Here is a 20,605-nt window from a genome sequence, read left to right as displayed (position 1 = left end):
GTGTGTGAGATATTTTTGACAGTCCCGTGGCGCACACACAGGACCCAGAATAACCGTTTAACCCAGTGGAGAAGAGCCCAGGAAAGGCAGGCCAGGGTGGTGGGGAAGTCCTGTGTATATGTCAATAAAGCACTGTTGGCCAATAGGGAAGCAAGATAGGTGGGACTAGGAGTCCAGGAGGACTCTGGGAATGAGAAACACAGGGAGTTACCATGTAGCCGCCATAGGAGTAAGAAGTCCGGACCCTTTCCCTGGTAAGAGAAATACTTAGATTAACAATTATGGGTTAAATATTTAAGTCACAGATAGCCAGTAAGAAACAAGCAAGGCCAACAGCTTCATAATTAATACAGCGTCTTGTGTGTTATTTGGGGACTACAACGTGGCAGAGCCCAGGCGACTGGTGGGGAAGAACCAAAGCAAGGAAAAGGCTTCACTCAACACCAGGAGGCTGGAGGGACCATGAGATGGGGAGACCATGGCTCAGGCCTTAGTTCTGCTGTGAGAACAAAAGTCCCGTATGGTGGGCAGGTTTTTTCAGGCTATTATTGCAGGGCTAGCTACGAAGCCCAAATACCCAACTGAGCCACCCTCCTCTCTGTGAGGACCACTTAGGAGGCCCCTGTGCCATCTTCCACGATGCAGAGAAACATCAGCTGAGTAGTTTTCCAAAAAGAAAAAAAGTAAACTGAGTTTTATCTAACTCTTTGTTTACAATAAATGTAGGGGTTAGAGACCGGTGTTCAATGTCTCCATGAGCAAACAGTTGGGCAAACCTAGAAGACAGTGGTTTTTCCATGTGAGTCCCGTTAGATTCTTCAACTAGGGCTAAAGGGACAACAATAATTTGGAGAGCGGGTGCAGAGAGGCAGCTCGGTGGTCAGGCATGCGTAAGGCTCTAGGTCCAATCGCCAGATATACGTACGTACGTACCAAACCATAAATAGTCAAATAAATGAGCGCTGGCTGGAAGGTGCTTCGAATAAACAAGTCATAAGGCATTTGAGGTACAAGTGGCGATATCAGAATGTCCAAGGTGCTAAGCGAGGTTGGTGTTGATCTGTCGTGTGTGCTGGGAGGGCCATATGAGCATGAGCATGTAGGAAAATATTAGTTCTAGAGATGCTGCTCATGCCTTCAGGAAAAACATTGCCACGACTCCTGAAGACTGTTTTACATACTACATTTTAAAAAATAGTAAAGTCCACGTGTCAAAGTGTGAACATTTTAAAATTCTAGGCGATGGGTATATGGCGTTCATTATACTATCCTATCGTGACAATGATAAGTCTAATGAAATGGAAAATTACAAGCTTGGTTCAGCAGTGTAAATGCAATGTAGTGATTTATAAGCCCTATTTAGGGATAATTGCCACATGTACAATGGCGATTAGGCCTATTGTGAATACGTCAGATTCGCTTTGGCCAGGCCTTTTGATTACCAAGGCACTACATTCAAGCACATTCAGAGGGCTGGTATACATGGAATGCATAGAGTCTTCTGTGTGGACTCCAGAGCCTCCTGGGGGGACACTGTCTGATACTTTGGGGGCAACCACAGCCGGGAGTCTCCCCCGGGGAGATGTGGGTTATCCGGCCCGTTTGAGGGCTGACAACCAGCCCTACTTGAACAAGGAGTAACAACAGGCAGAGACATGGCCACGCCCTCTGTGTGTCCTCCATTCCCCTCCGTTCCTCTTACCCTTTGAGGTTTTGCGTAGGAGAAGCTGCTTTGTTGTTTGGTTTGGTTTGTGAGTGTCTGGATACACAGGCCTGGAACCCACTAGGTGGAGCAGGCGTAGAATTGATTGCGGTCCGGTCCCCTGGGCCCGGCCTCCCCTGTACTGGGGTTAGAGGCACACGCCGCCATGCACAGACCCCTGGTGCTTGCCTGCTGTCAGTACTCATCTCTTACGTGGAGGCTGGGCTCACTCTGTTTTCTCTCTTCTGCATTTGTTTATGAGCTCTTTCTCCAAGCTCTCCTGGTTGAAATCTCTCATCCCGTTACTCCATTTTCATTGCCCTGGGGATTTTTATCATGATTTATTACTTCAGTCCTGCTTGACAACCCCCCTTACAACCATCTGTCTCTTTGTAAGAGGACTGATGACACACATGCAAATGAACCCATGCACACATATGCATACAGCACGCGTGCGAGCGTGCGTGCACACACACACGCACACACGCACGCACGCACGCACGCACGCACACATGCATGCCCCTTTGATGAATGTCATGCCAAATGTGAATCTGTTTGCATTGCAAGCAATGCTTAGCAAAAATGCTGGGTGCACCATTTTCTGGTGTCTTCTGGTTTTGCATGCAGCCTCTGAATTTTTCTCCCCAGAGGTAGCATCAGCAACCCACACTCACCTTCCCATGCTACCGATTTCTTCATTTGCTTCCCTTATGTGCCGTCCTGGTTTGTTTGGGGTAATTTAGATTTCAAGCCATTCTTCTCTTGTTAGAATCTATAATGCTTCTTGTAAATTGAAATTCTTCCTTCAGGGAGCCAAGAACTCTGATGCTTCTAAATTTACATCTGGGTAGCAGATTTGCTATGAGGTTGGACTACTGGGGAACAAATTCAATGTTTCAGAAATTTTACAAAGAGATACATTCCTGATGGCCTCATCCATCCAGCTCCACCGTCATCAGGGACAGATGGTCTGCCTTAAGTATAATCAGGACGTGTCAGAAACACGACATAATGTTTATCTCTTCTAAAATTTTTCTTGTTGGTTTGGTTTCTGAGAAATTCTCCCTAACTATCTATTATCTATCTATCTATCTATCTATCTATCTATCTATCTATCTATCTTGTATCCTAACCAAAAAAAGTCTCAAAAGGTTTAGTATGTTGTTTTTCCTAAAAAGAATGCAGTTGCATCTAATAATACATCATTATTAGCTACATAAAATACTACATATACTATAAAATACTATAAAGAGAGACTATACCATCTTCAGAAAGTAAAAATTTGGGATTTTTTTTCCTCTCGTGAAAAAGCAACACACATGGTTCTGAGCAAATGGAGGAGTTATAGGCGGTCTACCCAGAGATAACTGCATGAGAAGAACCAAGGAAAAATAACTAAGACCCAGAACTGGCCTGGAAACTGTCCTTGGCACCTGCCCTACCTCCGACATTTCAATACAAGCTCCAGCAGCAGTCTCCTGAGTGCGCTTGAGGATGGCATTTAGTAAGATGCTTCTTGGTACATGGTGTGTGTTCATCAATTTAACAAGGAGACAGAAGCATCTGAAATGCAAATCCATCAGAAACTCTCTTCATGATAGTAGAGAAATGGCCCCCAAGCCAACTGTGCCAGTGCCTTCTGGGGAGGCTGCTTACTTAGAGGGGGGAATGCATGCTAGAACTCTTTCCATCTATCGCCTGCTATTCCAAGCACCCTTCACGTAAAAGCAGCATCCATATGTTTACCTCTCCTCCTGAAAATGCACCCTGGTGGCAGTTTGTTCTGGAGCATCTGTGACCAGAACCAGGATCCCTTGCACGGACCCTGCCACAGCTTCCTAGTACTCAATAGGATCCTTCTTACATTGCTGTGCAAAACGCCCAGAGCCTCAAGGAGAGGCTCCTCCCAGGATCACAGAGTGACTCATGTTCTTGGTGATGTGAGCCACTCCCTGCGGAGAGCTAAGATCCCTCGGTTACTACCAGTTACTATGGCTTCCAGGGCTCTTGGTCCTGGAGGCAGGTGGAGAGCAGAGGCAGAGGGAGCTGGGAGCTGAGACCCAGGCAGGCAAGAGCTTAAATGTCCTCATTCTTGCTGAGCAGAAAGGAGAAAACTAGCAATCCTGTATATACAATATTGAATGGAAAACACCACACACACACACACACACACACACACACACACACACACACACACGCATGCACGCATGCGCACACAGAGAATAAGAAAATAAAACTCCAGCTTTCTAGTTTAATGACAATGCACGCATATTATAACCACACGTAATTATTGCTAATGGTGTAAAAAAATAACAGTAGAAAGTGGTTGCTTTAAATGTAATTTAAATGCAAACTTCCATTTTGTTTCTCTGTTATAGAAACCTTTCTAGTTTGCCTTGAGAAACGTTACAGCTGTTCTGAGAAAAGGGGGAGGTGTCGAATCTTGTCTTTGGTCTTGCTGACATCCAAAGAAGTCCCGGTTACGTCCCTTCAGGACCAAGGGCTCTTCCCTTTTCCCCTACCCTCCTGGGCCAGACTCACCATGTCAGTGATCCTTAGCAGGCGATGGCCCTAAAAGCCGATGCTGAGCCGGGCGTTGGTGGCGCATGCCTTTAGTCCCAGCACTCGGGAGGCAGAGGCAGGCGGATCTCTGTGAGCTCCAGGACAGCCTCCAAAACAATACAGAGAAACCCTGTCTCGAAAAACCAAAAAAAAAAAAAAAAAGCCGATGCTGTATCTCCCAGCACTCGCCCTTCTCTCGGTTTCCGTGTTTTTTGTTTTGTTTACCCACTCTACACGGCGAGGACAGTTCTAACCTAACATACTCGCGAAGAGCACAGTGGAGGCTACAGGGGAGTAGAGTGGGCGTGGCTAATCAGAATGGAGCCCTGTACAGTCGGAGAAAGGAGTGTCAACAACCAGGAAGCCGCAGGGGCAGCCTGGGTCCACACCCACGCTGCGAAACAGTGCTGAGGACCCAGGACTGCATCCTGCGGCGAAGGAAGGCCTGATACGGATGATAACACAAGGGTCCTGATGCTGTACCCCTCCCTTATGGGACTCCCACGTGAAGTTAAACTTGAAACCAAAAGAAAGATGGCTGGGTCTTGGCTGTCACCCTCCAAAGAGCTGCTTACTGAGTGGTTGTTCCCAGCCCATGTCTCTACCGGGAGGAGGGGGAGCTTGGTGTAGGAGAGCTTCCTAACGGGGGTGTGCCTTTAAAAAGAGCACCGAACCTCGACTTCCTTTCCTCTCTCTGTGCCTCTGACTGCTCCAGGCTTCATGTCCTGTGCCGCCACAGGCCCAAAGCAGCAGGATGTCTAAGGTCGCGCGCCAAAATAAACCTTTCTTCCCTCCAAGTTCATTATAGTGGCACGAGGCTGCCCACATGCCACCCCAAAAAGAATAAAAAGGCTTCTGGTGACAACTCCTGTCCTCTGTGAGCAGAGTGCCACCTGCTTCCCGGTACTCTGTCCCAGCTCTGAGTGTGAAAGCGTATGCTCATTCAGAACGCCATCAGTCTGACGGCTTATGAACACAACTTGCCAGCGAGCGTCAGGTACAGAAAGGTGGCTCTTGGTCAAGGCCCTCACCTGATTGGTTGCTGGCAAGGGAAAGAGCTTCGGAGAAAGTTCTAGACAGAAGGGCTTTTCTATCTGCAGGAATGACGGTGACAGCAGAGCCAGGTGCAGGCTTTGTAGAGGGCTTTCTTCCGTTCAGACTCCAAAGCTATGTTCTGCATCTCCATCACCAGGAAGGCCATAACGCCTTCCATTCCACTCAGGAGTGGCTGCCCAGAATGCCCAGGATGTGTCTGTTCTGGGACACAACAGCCAAGTCGCCCAATGGTCACAGAGTGATTGACACTGGTAATTGGCATGGGTAAGGCCAAAATGCCACACTGGCCAGATTGATCCCAGAACTCCAGATGCGGGAAGACCATCATCACCAGCTTGAGACCTGTGTAGACTAGCAGATAACAAACACTGGGCCATCCTGGGCTACAAGTCTGTGTCTTCAAAAAATGAAAATAAACATGAAAGAGAGAGGAGAGAAATAAAAACGTCCTCACTGGCTGGTCGAAAAAGAAAAAGAAAAAATTTCCTCCGAGTCCAGGAAAAAGATAAGGGGCCCCTGCTGTGGAACACAGCACATGCGCCTGTCTTGGAGCATTTGGTAGGAAACGAGGAGAGGGCAGAGGCACTCATAAAAGAGTGTTGGACATCAGACTGAGTTTCACCACTATGGTCCGTTCCTCTGCTGGTACCCGGGGAAGTCAGGAAGACGCAGGACGCATGGGCGGTACCCACAGTGCTCCAGGTGCCCCGTGCATCCTCTCTTATACTACCCCAGCTTCCGGTACGTAGAGGAATGTTTCCCATATGTGGATCGGTGAGGTTTCTAACTTCAAAATGTATGGAGACCATCTGAGTTGGCTTGCGGAATGCATGTTCCTCTTGGCAGTGGTCCCTAGCTCTATTTTCATAACCGCTTTCTCCCCCCACCCCCCCTCCCACCCAGCGCTGTAACTGTGGGTGAGTATAAAGTAACCAGTCAAACAGCATCTAGAAAGTGGTTCCACTTCTACAGTCTGGAACGATTTCCACACCCCCACTGGCTTAAATAAAGAAATGCTCACATTCACCCAGTTCTTGAGTTTACAAATGAATCAGCCCGCGTCCCGGTCATCCCTTGTGCTACTTAGAGACCTGGGGGATGCTTGCCACCGAGAAGCAGTGCGGTGGAGCCGGTGAGAACTGGCTTCCTCTGCCCTCGCTCTTCAGAGTGGCTATGCATAGCCCTGCAACCAGCATCCCGCTAGGAAGAAAGCAAGGGCGACATTGAGCTGGCATCGTGGAAATGGAGAAAGCACTGGTCTTGGATGATTACCCAATGTCCCCGCACTTGCGAGGGAGACAGAAATACAAAACAGCAGCAACGACAACAAAAGAAAGTCTATGCTAAGGTGCGCCTAATAGTTCCAGAGTTAGTGAGTATTGCTCACAGGATGTGATGGAATCCAAAATGATATTTGGTGTGGGTGGGATTAGTATTATTAAAAAGCGAAAACACGAGTTTATTTGTTCCATTCTTGGGACAGATACAAGTGTAGTCAAGTATGTATTAACATATATACTCACACACATGCACACACAGGAGAGAGAGAGAGAGAGAGAGAGAGAGACAGAGACAGAGACAGAGACAGAGACAGAGACAGAGACAGAGACAGAGAGACAGAGAGAGAGAAAGGCATATTATTCTTTGGAATTAAAAACGCCTAGACAAGAGCAAAGGCTCCAAGCCAGCAGTGAATTTGGGGGTCTTTCCACGCAATATGCTTGCTGAGTGTGTGTGGATTTGATGAAACACGCCCCTGCCGGAGCCAAGATCCCCCCATCACTGTAACTGTTTATCTCAGAGATCTGGAGATAACAGCGCTTTGCCAATGAACTGTGTGGGTGTAAAGCAAGGGGAGAGAAAGTGGCGGGATAGGATTCCAGCCTGGCAGGCACCAAGGAGATAATGCCGGTTTCCTAAGGCACCTCCTCGTTAGTGATTGGCTGACAGCGTGCACATGCTCAGATGAGGTTTAAGCGCTTTGCCTCATCCTAGAGATGAATCCATCTGCGTCGCCTGCCCTGTGTGTGCTCGGTAAATATTTGATGTCAACACTGCATCGTCCTCCTCAGGTTCACTGAGTCACTCTCTGCCGTCTCAGGAGACAGCCCTGACATTTCCCCAGAAAGAAGACACAGGGTCGTCCTGTGCGGGGGCCGTGTCTCATGCAGCCTCGCCGGCGACTCCCAGCTATCCTCAGCCAGACAAGCCATCCACAGCAACAGTGCACCCGAGCAAACCCCTACAGGGTGATGAGCCAGCATAAGGTCACAGCCTCCTTTGTCCCTTACAGGACGCTGCGTCTTAGCACCCCGCTTTTCTAGACGATGGTGAGTTTAGAGGTCAGTGGTCCAAAGGCAGCCACGCAGAGCTGGTGTGGCAGAGGCTAGCCACTTAAGCATGCCTGACTCCCGCTGCCACAGTCACACAGCTCACGTCTCCATCCCCCCCCCACTCAAAGCACAGCTTTTGTCCTAATGACATCATCCATCTTCTCAGTTTCACCCGGAAAGTTATTTTCTAAGAGGATGGCGACGCCTCTCTCTCTCCTGACTCCGCTGGGAAGTTGTTCTCCTGGAAGTGGAATTAGGAAATCTGGCAAAGAAACAGACCTGAGAGTAAGCCACCGAGTCACCTATGAGTTCGTGAACAAAGGCGTGTTAAGCGTCTGGGCCAATAGTTTGGAGTGTGCTTTCTCCTTTGGAGGGTTAGAGCCACAGTGTGACAGAAGTGCGTGCGTGCGCGCGTGCGTGCGTGCGTGCGTGCGTGCGTGCGTGTGTGTGTGTGTGTGTGTGTGTGTGTGTGTGTGTGTGTGTGTTGGAAATTGCCAATATGGAGAACTTCCCCAACCCAGAGTAACCAGCCATCCCGCACGCCACCACAGCTAGGTCCGTGGGACACAGAATGAGGGGAATCAGCCAGGCTTTTTACGTGCCCAGCGCACATTCTTGTTAAGCGATTTGCCTAGAAACGCCATTTTGCTCTTTGCAGTTAGGCATGCTGTGGGGCCTCCTTACCTTTCGGAGCTGCAAACCTGAATTTAGCAGCATGCATGGTGTGAACTGTGAGGCTTTGTGAAGCTGGAACAAGATTAGCAATTTCTCAATTGCCAGACGCATTCTAACCAGTCTCGAAACCTACAGGCAATGGCTCCAATCCACACGGTCTCCTCGGGTTGCCTTGAGACTTGGGAACTTTTCCAAGAGAAAAACACACATATTTTATAAAAGCCAGTGAACTGTCAGGAGTCACAGAATTACCAAATTTGTAGTAGTTGGCCGAGCCCTGTAACATGGTAAGCCAATGGTTACACAGTACATGGTGATATTGTCTCATCTGATCTCTTCCTAACCCTGGGGACAATCTTGGCCCACGACTTAGCTCTGTGTTTCCTGGCTTGGTGGAGCTACATGTTGTTATTTGTGGTCCTGAAAAGCTGTTACGGAGGCCTTTGCAGATCGTTCGGCATTAGCTCAGAAATGGAGCTTCTGTTTTGTTTTTCTTTTTGTAAACAGCTTGAGACCCTTTACCCTCAAAGGAATACGAGAACATCAACCCTTTATTCAGTTGGACTTGGGGTAAAAGGGTACGTTTGAGCTTGGGTTTCCTGTCCCTTCTGTCTCAAAACACTATAGAGGTTGTAAACTATTAGTCCTTAACATAGAAGACCAGAGACAAGCTGCAACGTTAGACACAGGCTAGATGTGTTGTCAGTCACTCAGCCAGCAGCTGGCGATGCCAAGAAGCGTCAGGAATAGCAGCACCGTGTGCTTTTGAAGTAAGTGTGATGAGAGGAATGGTTTAATGTCTGTGCAAGGGTTCTAAAACCCCACATGTCCCCTCCAGTTCTGCAAAACACCATGATCATGTTCCTTCCTTCTCAAACTAGCGGAAAACTAAAGTGGGTGAGGGAGAAAAAAGCATTTAGGCACAGAGAAAACTCAGCACCATGCCTCAAATGGTGACCTGATCATGCTTAATATCCGTCTCATAGGGTACTTGATCCGGAATGATCATCCCTACTCACAGGTGCGTAGAAGCAACACCAACATTAGCTCATATATGTCTATATCTACATGATATGTATCTATATCCATATCCATATCCATATGCATCCCCATATCTATGCCTACATCTGTATCTGCCCAAGTCATCCATAGTACTATGAGGATCTCTCCAACCATGTTTCTGTAAGTAGCCCAATATACTCACTGGCCAGCCGGGCTAGGTTTGGGTCGAGTCGTATCTTTGTTCTGCCATGGGTGATCCATCTGTGAATCAATGTTTGTTTTCCTCTCCCCAGGGAAAAGCCATACATGGCACCACATAAAGTGTGTGAGCATAGAGCAGAGACACACAGAACCCTTGTGAAAAGGGTCACAGTGGCCCCAAGGTCATGAGCAGAGTGAACACAGAGAAACTGAGGAAGGTAACATTCCGAGGTGTGAGAAACCCTTCATTTTTCCTCCCTTTCTTCCTGCTTGGTGCTCACAACCTAGTAAGGACAATGACACTCCTCGGGAGGTATATCAGAGCATTGTCTCCCGAGGAACCTGTAAATATTTGTATTCAAGAGGCACTGACACTCAGAATGTTTTCCAGAAGCAATTCCCCCCTCAACAGACATCTTCCGGGTTAAGGCCAGCTCATACAAAAGACAAGTGGGCATTTCAGGAGATCTGAAATGCTGGAAGTAGAAAAATACGGGGTTTGGAATTAAAGAAAAAACACAAATACTTTGAGAAAAAATTAGGAGTCATCACGATATTCGCAACATAAAAAGGAAAGTCCCTAGAGAGGACCATTCTGATGGTAGAAAATTAAAAACACAGCACCCTCAATAGGCAGCACCATGAAAACTGGATTTCCACATGAGGTGGCTGAAATTAGACACGTATTTATCACTGTGCCCAAATGGATCAAAGACCACAATCTGAAAACAAAACACTAAAACTATTAGAAGAAAATATAGGCAATATCCTGAAGATACAGCTGCAAGAAAGGACTTTCTGATAGGATTCCCTTCCTTCAAAAATTAAGACCAACAACTGACAAGTGGGACCTCGCAAGCTAAAATGCATCTACTCAGCAAAGGAAACAATCAACCGAGTTCAAAGGAAACCCTAAGAGTGGGAAAGAATCTTTGACAGCTGTACTTCTAGTAGTAGGGTTAATATACGGAATACATAAAGAACACAGAAACAGTCCAGGAAACAAATGACTCCGTTTAAAAACAGGCTAAGGATATCAACAGAGAGTTCTCAAAAGAAGAAGTTTAAAAAAAATGCCTGCTAAATATCTTTAAAACTGTTCAGTAGCCTTGTCAGTTAAGAAAATCCAAATTAAAGCTCTTTAGAATTTCCACTTACCCCAGTCGGAATGTCTAAAATCCAGAAAACAACCGACAACGAACGCCGAGGATACGGTGCCAGGTGTGCCGCATTCAGGACTGCTGGGATTGAAAATCGGTGCAGCCCCTACAGAAATCAGTGGGGAGAACTCTCAAAAAGCTAAAAGTAAATCTACCACGCGACCTAGCTGTACCATTTGGCGTAATATGCCCAGAAAGTAATCTCAGACAACATTTGTAATAAAAGATAAGAAAATATCAAAATATATGGATTGGAAAATAGGGCTCAGGGAACATTCTAGAAGGAATGAGCAAAATACAAATAGACAACTAGTAGGGAGAAAAAAATATTTTGAGAGCCTCCATATGCAACTCAGTTGGTAGAGTACATTTCTAACATGCGCAGATGATGGGGAGGTCCTTCTGTGTGTATGTCCGGTTGGTGTAAATAAAGCACTGTTGGCCAATAGGGAAACAAGATAGGTGGGACTAGGAGTCTAGGAGGATTCTGAGAAATGTCAATGAGGAGTGTGGTCTCCATGTGGTTCCCGGGAAGAGAGGACACAAGTCTGCGTTCTCAGTAAGGTAAGACCTTATAAAAACATATATTAGTAATCATGGGTTAATAATTAAGTCAGAGATGGCCATTAAGAAACCATAGCAAACGGCCAACAGCTTCGTAATTAATATAGTGTCTCGTGTGTTACTTGGGGGCTAAAACAGCAGCAGGACCCAGGCAGCTGGCGGGAAGACACCTTACACACAGATCCAGTGAATGCAGCGCTTGGGAGGTAGAGACAGGAAGATTGGAAGTTCAGGGTTAGCCCTGGCTACAGAACGGGTTTGAGGCCGGCTTCAGCTACTTCCAACCTGGGCTCAAAAAAAAAAAAACATTAAAAGCAGGATGTTAATTTATATGTTTCAGAATCAAGTAATGGAAACCTGAGTTAGAAAAAAAACAGAGAGGGAAAAACATCTGGGGAATGGTGCAAGTAAGATTTACAAAACGGAAACGCAGGAGTTTCTACAGTAACAATATTTGTAAGCACAAACAGAAAAAGCAGACAAGACTTCTGCCCCCACACACTGTTCTTACGTTTCAGAACACTAGCAACAAAAGTCGACTCATGAAGCCTTCTGAGGGCAAAACCAAATGATCAATACGCAGGGTAGCAGAAGAGTTCTCAATAACCTGCAGAAGAGCAAAGATAAATAATCGATAGATGCCACTGTAGCTCTCAGTGGGACACAGTTCCCAACCTAGCTTGCTATGGGCAGCCTCACCCTCATTTATGAGGGGGGACTGGGAAAGGAGGACTTCAGGCATTCCTCTTTGTGCCTTTTCTCAGGAGGCCGTTGGAGAAAAGGAGCATCTGGAACAAGGGAGTCTAATTAATTTTTTTAAGTTATTGTATCCAGAAAACAAGTAATCAAAGAAGAGCAGGCAAAGAAATTCACAAAGATGACATGGAGATCCCGGTATAATATCTCTGCCGCAAACACAGGGCGTGACAGCAAAGAACTCTGAAGGGATCATGTAAAATTCAGAACCAGTCTCCGCCTGAGTGTGTGTGTGTGTGTGTGTGTGTATGCATGCATGCATGCATGTGTGCGTGTGCATTCATGTGTATGTGTGTATATCTGTGCATGCATGTGTGTGAGTGCAAACATGTGTGTATGAATGCATGTATGTATCAGTGTGTGTTTGTGTGTAAATGTGTGCATGCATGTGTATATGTGTCTGTGTGTATCTGTGCGTGCATATGTGTGTGAGTCCAAACGTGTGTGTACATGCATGCATGTATGTATCTGTGTGTTTTGTGTGTAAACGTGTGCATACATGTGCATATGTGTCTGTGTGTGTATCTTGTAAGCATGTGTGTGAGTGCAAACATGCACTGCATGCATGAGTGTATATATGTGTCTCTGTGTGTTTTGTGTGTGCATGGATGATCTGTGTGTGTGTTTGTGTGTGCGAATGTGTGTGTATGCATATGTATATGTGTCTGTCTGTATATCTGTGTGTATGTGTGTGTTTGTGTATATCTGTGTGGGGGGTGGGTGTGCCTGAGTGTGTAGAGGTGTCTGTGTGTGTTCTGGGAGTGGTGAAAGCCCTAACTTCTCATCCTCCACAGAAAACTGAAACTTAAGAGACATAACAAAGAACTAGAATAAACAGCGAGCACTAACCAATTGTCAACTGGCATCAGAGAAAACTGCTGAGACTTTCAGCTAAGCTCTGAAGGACTTCTAGTTCGAAGACACGAATACGTGTGAGTTTTGATTTAAGAGTAGATAATAATAAAGATACATTTTACATACAGAATAAAAAAAAACCATAGGAAATAGGCACTGTGGTTTGCGTGTACCCTCCATAGTTCCTATGTTGAAAACCTAATCCCCAAAGCAACAGCACCGAGAGGCAGGCTTTGACAACATGACTAAGTCACACGGAGTTGTTCTCATAAGTGTGTCAACCATGAGTGTGTTGAAAATGGCAAGGCTGGGTCCCTAGGGGAAACACGCCCTAGACCCCGTCCCTTCTCCTAGACCCCCTCCCTTCTCCTAGACCCCCCTCCCTTCTCCTAGAACCCCTCCCTTCTCCTAGACCCCCCCTCCCTTCTCCTAGACCCCATATCTTCTCTTGATCCTCTCTCTTGGGTGCAGGCTGCACATTCTCTGACCCTCCTGTCTCCAGTTCCGAGATGGCGCATTCACGAGTCCCTCACCTGAGATGCCACCTCAGTCTTAGGCTTCACAGCCACTAGAACTGCCACAGGCAAATTTCTGCTCTTTACAAGTTTCCCAGAGTCAGAAAGTCTTCTGCAGAACCACAGGATAGACCAAGATACAAGGTGCCAACGATCTGTGCAAGCTTGAATATTTCCTTAAAATAAGTACAGGAAATGACAGCGTATGCTCTCTCCACCAGGAGAAAACCACCAAGCGCTCTGCCAACCCTAAGATCTCGTGCCCATTCACAAGGAGAAGGGGACAGACTACACAACAACGATGTCATGTCTGCCTTACTGACCAGTTCTCTAAGACTTGAACAGTTTGTCAACGTGCCAGCTGCCAGGTAGGTAATGCCTACACGTTTTCTCCCACGCTCCTCTGCCCTTCAGTACACCTAGGTAATGAAGAGAACGCCAGACTTCAGTCTAACGATCAACTCCCTCAGATGTTGAGTCTGTGAGTCGAGTCTCATGTACTAAATATTGGCATTCACACACTTGGCAGTGTTGACTCAGCCTGTGTCTACTGGGTCTAGAAACTACAGAAATTCTTTGGATGGAACAGGAAGGTGTCCCTAGACTTCAGCATCAGAGAAGGGATTGATTCTTAAAAGTCCAGACTGGAGACAGACTGACTTTCTAATTCCTATAGGGATATTGAAAAAGGCCTTTTGGCTTTCATAGGATTTCAGTCCTAGTAATATTTTTACCCCCATTGATTTTTTTCCTTTTCCATGTATTCTTTTTCTTATTAATTTATTTTTTACATTCCAATCCCAGTTACCCCTCCCTCCTCTCTTCCCGCTACCCCCACTTGCCACCAACCCCCATCATCTAGTTGAGGTGTGGGGGGTAGAGAGGTGCCTTTGCCCCCACTGATTTTTAAATATGGATTCTCATCAGCCATAAAGAGCAGGAAATGATTAAATAAATCAACGTAACATGTAGAGCAACATAGACGCACGCCATGCCTGCTTCTTTCCCGCATGCTAGCAGAGCCCCTGGCCAAGGTTGGTGCTCCATAAACGTGGAATCCGTGTAAGTGTGGCCATACTGATGCGTGGAGGCACAAATGATGGTCCGTGCATGCGTGAGTAAATGAGCGGTCAAACTATCTCACCTAGACTAAAGGAAGCAATCCCAGCGTTGTGGGATCCCTGCATGAGACTGCATAAGCAGTACTTCGAAAGTTGCAAGAAGGGAGGGGAATTTTGATTATCCGGAAAGAAGCATGTTGGATAGCTTTGATAATTCTTTGGCTTCTAGTGAGCCAGCCCATGAGCAATAATACCCTTCAGCCACAGGTCTAATTTCCAGCTAAGTCCAATTCCCGGGGCCATGCTTTGCAAGACACTCATTTCAGAGGTTCTTGTTTCCTTGTTAGGTTTCAGGGAGCCAAGGGTCTAATCACACAGATGGGGTTTGGGAGTTCTTTTAGCTATTTTTATTTGAGTTGGAAACACATTTTCCATTTTCTCATTCCAGGCTGTTCCCTTTACTGATGGCTAATATGTATGTTTGAGCCACGTTTTAAATAATATTTCTGCCCCAGATGCAATCATATTCCACTCTTTCTCGTTCATATGTCACTCCAAGGTCATTGTATTTACTGAGTATGACATTAGTTTTTCTTATGTCTAAAAGACAATTTTGCTGGTAGGGGAAAGACTTCCAGAGTGACAGAGCGGTCTATGTGGTGGCTGTGTCTCAAGCCAGCTGTGTGATTTTCAGCTGAGTTGCGAGGAAAATGCAGACTGTGTATGACTTCCTTCGATGCTTCCAAGCTCACTGTCAAAGGGAGAAGCAACCCTGATATATTAAGAATCAATATGCGGTCATGGAAAGAGATCACTGCTTCAAGAGACGTAGAGCCGCCAGGACAGGATGCCTCCTGCTGCCTCCTGCTTACTAGGAATGATGAGCAGTTTGGGCCTCATTTCTTTGTTTCTGTCTAACTGCAGTTAGGTTGCACTTAACTTACTAAAAGTTCAGTGAAGTAGCACAAACTCAAGTAGTCAGTTGAGATGCACCTAAGCACATGCACTTGTGCATGAACACACACACCCACACACACACCACACACACACACATACACACACACACCACACACACACAAGCAGGTGAGCACATGAATCTTCTTAAAAGGTGTGTAAGTACCTTTTAAAGGTATCTTTTAAAACTTAGAAATATCTCATCCATAAATTCTCCTTTGGATTATTGCCCTTATCTCCTTTGAGCTTACAGGGTGGGTCACTGGAGACAACCTTCTGACCATTGTATGTGTACAATGTAATTTATGTGATCATAAAAAGCCATCTAAGCCTACTATTTTCCCACACTAATTCTCCAAGTGAGGGTGTGCTGTCCTGATGTCCACACACACACATCCTCCTTGATCTGGGGTCATGCTTCAAGCCGGCATTTGGCATCATGGGCAGATTTGGCTGACCCTCATCCCTCCGTCCTAACAGCATTGAACACTAAAAACTGTTTTCTGCCCCTGGGGTTGAACCCAGTATGTCATCTACACTGGTCAAGTGCATTACAACTGAGCTACATCCTGCAGCAGAAAAATAAACACACTCCTGTAACCAGCATTCTTCCTGCCAGTCTGGTCCCAGAGCCGTATCAACCCCAAATAACACACAGAGACCCTATTAGTTACAATGCTGTCAGCCAATGTCCAGGGTTTCATGAGAGCCCTAGCTAGTTCTGTCTTAAGTATTAGCCCATAACTACTAATATACACATTTCTATAAGGTCTTATCTTACCGAGGGATGCCAGAACCACATGGCCAAAGCTGCCACAATCCACTACTTGCTAGGGCTGGAACCTGGCCCCTTGTTCAATCATATCTTCACCAGCTTTCTGTTTTCCATGGTTTCTTTAACTACTTGAGCTTGGCTGTTCTGGAACTCTTTCTATAGACAGGACTGACCTCAAACTCAGATCTGCCTGCCTCTGCTTCCAGGGTCCTGGGATTAAAGGTTTGCACCTTCACACCAGGTTCTAAACTTTTCTTTAATTCCTTTTCACAAGTCTGAAGCTCCAGCTGAATGGGATCTTGCCCTGAGATCACCACTCCCTTTATTCCATCTCTTAATCTGTTTGTCTCCTTGAACACAGGGCTTAGCTCCATTCCACTTTCTGGTGCCCCTTTTCTCCTCAAATTGTACACTCTGTATTTTTCCTTTCTTAGCTTGCTCCTTTTCATTATAAATCTTTGTAAGCATGAACACTAATAACCACATGACAGAGTTTGAGATTTCCTCTGCCAACACAATTAATCCAAATCTTTTCACTTTGGCTTCAGATAGACTCCTTCAGACAAGGGTAAAAAGCAGCCACAGTCTTCAGCAAAATATCGCAAGACCGATCTCTAAACAGCATACTGAAATTCTTCTCCTCTGAAACCTCTGGAGCCAGCCCCAACAGTTCAAATCATCCTCAGCACTTCTGTCTTCCATACTTCTCTAGGATGAACCATTAAGCAGCACTTAAGGCATCAAGTGCCTTTTTTTTTTTCTTTTTGGTTTTTCGAGACAGGGTTTCTCTGTGACTTTGGCGGCTGTCCTGGAACTAGCTCTTGTAGACCAGGCTAGCCTCGAACTCACAGAGATCCACCTGTCTCTGCCTCCCGAGTGCTGGGATTAAAGGCGTGCGCCACCAATGCCCGGCTATTCTACAGTCCCAAAATCCATATTCCTTCAAACAAAAGCATGGTCTGGCCTCTCACACAAATACCTCAGTCTCTGGTACCAACCTCTGTCTTAGGGTTTCTGCTGCTGTGAAGAGACACCATGACCATGGCAGCTCTTATAAAGGAAAACATTTAACTGGGTGACTTATAGTTCATAAATTCAGTCTGTTACCATCATGATGGGACATGGTGGCATGCGCGCAGACATGGTGCTGGAGAGGTAGCTGAGAGTTCTACATCTTGCACAGGTCACAGGTAGTAGTCTGTCACCCTGGGTGTGGCCTCAGTATATACGAGACCTCAAAGCCCACCTCTGCAGTAACATACTTTCCTTCAACAAGACCACGTCTACTTCAACAGGGCCACACCTCCTACTAGTGCCATTTCCATTGGGGGCCATTTTCTTCCAAGCCACTACCCTGTGCTGTCAGATTCAAAGGGAAACAAAACCAAAGTAAAAGCAGTAACCCAAGGATCAGTTGCCAAAGGACAATCCTTTCCATAACCTGGCCCTGCCTTCCCTGTGTCTTTTCTAGGCTCTTATATTTAGGGGCTGGTATAAAAGAATAAATAGGAGACCAGGTACTGTGTACTTTATGTACAAGTTAAAAAGCGATCCGTCCTGAAGCCAAGGAGTCCTGTCGTTCTGACACAGGTTTGCCACTCGGGAGCTCGGGAGGAAGGGGGCACTCATCTTCCAGGTCTAGACCAGTAGAAGCTGGCTCAGGAACAGGAGTGCTCTGTGGTGGCTGGATTCACCAACAACAGGAGGGGGGGGCTGACCTGTGGAAATACCTATATGGTGACAGCCAAGCCGGTGTCTTGGATCTACACTCCGTATTTCTGGCTCAGGATTTCTCTACCTCAGCAGACGGAGAAAAGAGGTTTCAGATGTTCAGTCAGTCTGCCAGGCCAGAACCCGTGCAGTAGGCGTGGCCAACTTCAGAGAGAAGACCCGCGGCCGAGCCAGTTTACACGAGGTGCACTGCTCCCAACTGTCTGGGCAAACCTCCCACATGTACGCCTGGTCCTCTGGCCCGCTGGGCTGGACCAGTTTGGCTGACTGAATCCGTCGCTGGTAGTGCCATTTGCTCAACCTGGTCACCACACAAGTAGAATGTCTCCCGGGAGAATGCTGCCGGCGTTTAATGTCAGCGAGTCCATTAGCGCGAAGAATACAGCTTTCCGTTGCCTGTGCCCCGGTTTAGGTAACCATACAGTCTCCCGATGTGCCAGTACCCACAAGCAACATTCTGCCGATGGCACTACCATTACCTGGGATACAGGTCGCTTCCGCCTCTCCCTCCATACCTGTGTGCACACTCCCACACACATTTGTCACATGCTTTGCAACCCTCACTCATCCCACGGGACCCAACGGCGTGCTCTGCGCCCCTCTTCACTCTCTCCGTAAAGGGAGTCGGAATTGACATTCTAACCGCGGCTGCCTCAAAAGCGGCATCTGTTGGAAGCAGAGCAGCCGCCCACAAGTGGTATCAGTTAAGACAAACGAGAGACGAGGGAGCTAGCTCCGTTGGTGAAGCACAAAGACCCGATTTCGATTCCCAGCACCCACATCGAGGTCTGGTTGTCAAAATGCACTTATAATTCCAGGGCTGGGAAGGCAGAGAAAGCAGTGCCCCTAGGGGTACTTGCTGGCCAGGCAGAATAGTTGACTTAGTGGATTCCAGGTAAGTTAACAGAACTTGTCTCAAACATAAATAAATGACAAAGTGGAGAAGCGATTTAGGAATGGCATTTGAGGTCAAGGTCTTGATGACACATGCGTGTGTAGATGCATACACACATGCACAGACATAAAACACAAAGATAAACATACAAATGGATAAATAGATGATTGATAGATGATAGATAGATAGATAGACAGACAGACAGACAGACAGACAGACAGACAGATAGATAGATAGATAGATAGATAGATAGATATGTGGAGGGATGGATGGATAGATGGATGGATGGACAATTGGGAAGATATGAGCAAAGGCAAGGTTTGCAAATGTTTGGATACATGGCATGTGGAGAGCACAGTGAAAATATCCTTACTAAATTATAGACTGCCAGGAATTTTTAAATATGCTGACTGCATTAATTTTTATATTTTTTCCTCCTTTTAGGTAGAAACAAACACATTTTTAGTGTTTAAGAGATTGTGACTTGTTGTCTCCAATCCTAGACAATAAGGGAAATGTCTCTTATTCTTGAGAAATCCAGTTCTGATTTTATCCAGATCTGGTGCTTACACAGGACCTAGTCTTCTTGACCACATAAATAGATCTGGAAGGAACCTCCTGGGGGCAAAATGTCCCCATACACACAAGAAAGAAAACAAGCAATATCTACAAAACAAACTTTTAAGGGATTGTGGGAAAATATAGCCGGGGGAAATGAGGAGTAATTAGTGTTTTCATAATCATTCCTTCAAAGGGGAACTGTCACCTTAATTTAATTGGGGCTATGCCATTATACCTCTGTCTGTGACACAGTTAAACTCCATTATCTAAAGCAGTGACCCAGGGTGAGCTACTTTTTCTCAAGACATCATTTTCTCCCCGTGTATTTCATGAGTCCTCTGGCTCTGAATTAACTATTCAGAAGAAGGGTGAGCGGGAGTAAGAATTTCAGTTGGAAGATTTGGGGCATGTGTAGCTCGTCAAGCACGTTTATCATTTTAATAGATATTTGTTCCTAAAAAATGAAATCAACATTTTTTTTGGTTTTACCAGACAGGGTTTCTCTGTATTGTTTTGGAGGCTGTCAGTCCAGCTGGGCCTCGAACTCGCAGAGATCCATCTGCCTCTGCCTCCCGAGTGCTGGGATTAAAGGTGTGCGCCACCACCGCCCGGCCAAAATCAACATTTTAATAATATAAATTATATAGAGAAAGCCAAGCATGGTGGTACATCCATGTTCCCAACATGGAAGAGACTCAAGAAGAGTCTTTGGAGTTCAAAAGCCATCCTGGGCTACTTAGTGAGTACCAGTCTATGGGGGGGGGGGGTAACATAGCAAGATTGTCTCAAAACAACAAGAAAATACACAAGCAGCAAGTGCTCACAAACAGAGATGAGAAACGGCAAGCATAGTATCAGCAATTCCTTTGCTTCCGGAAATCAGGATGACCCCCCGCCCCCAGAAGGATGCTGCTATCCAAATCTCGAATTGCAAGCACGAACCTATTGAATGCAAGCACATGCTTTGAAAAACACCCCACCCTGTCCGATCCTTCTTTGTTGTATGCACAATTCGCTCTGAGCACGGCAGGCTAGTCCAGTAGGTAAGTCCATTCCCAAACCCGGGGGCTGTACCTGTCCTGCACAGATGTTGAAACGAGGCGCTTGCCTCCTCTCTGGCTACTGTTTAACCTGTGTTTTCAGGCAAACAAGCTGCAGTGCTTCCTGCCCACGGGCAGTAGTTGCTACGCAAACACCAACCAGCAGTCATCCCTAGGATCCCAGCAGCCGTGGGAAAACATCTCAGA

Source organism: Mesocricetus auratus, unplaced genomic scaffold, assembly GCF_017639785.1.
Source record: "Mesocricetus auratus isolate SY011 unplaced genomic scaffold, BCM_Maur_2.0 Super-Scaffold_2245, whole genome shotgun sequence".
NCBI classification, from domain to species: domain Eukaryota; kingdom Metazoa; phylum Chordata; class Mammalia; order Rodentia; family Cricetidae; genus Mesocricetus; species Mesocricetus auratus.
This window is presented reverse-complemented; position numbering follows the sequence as displayed.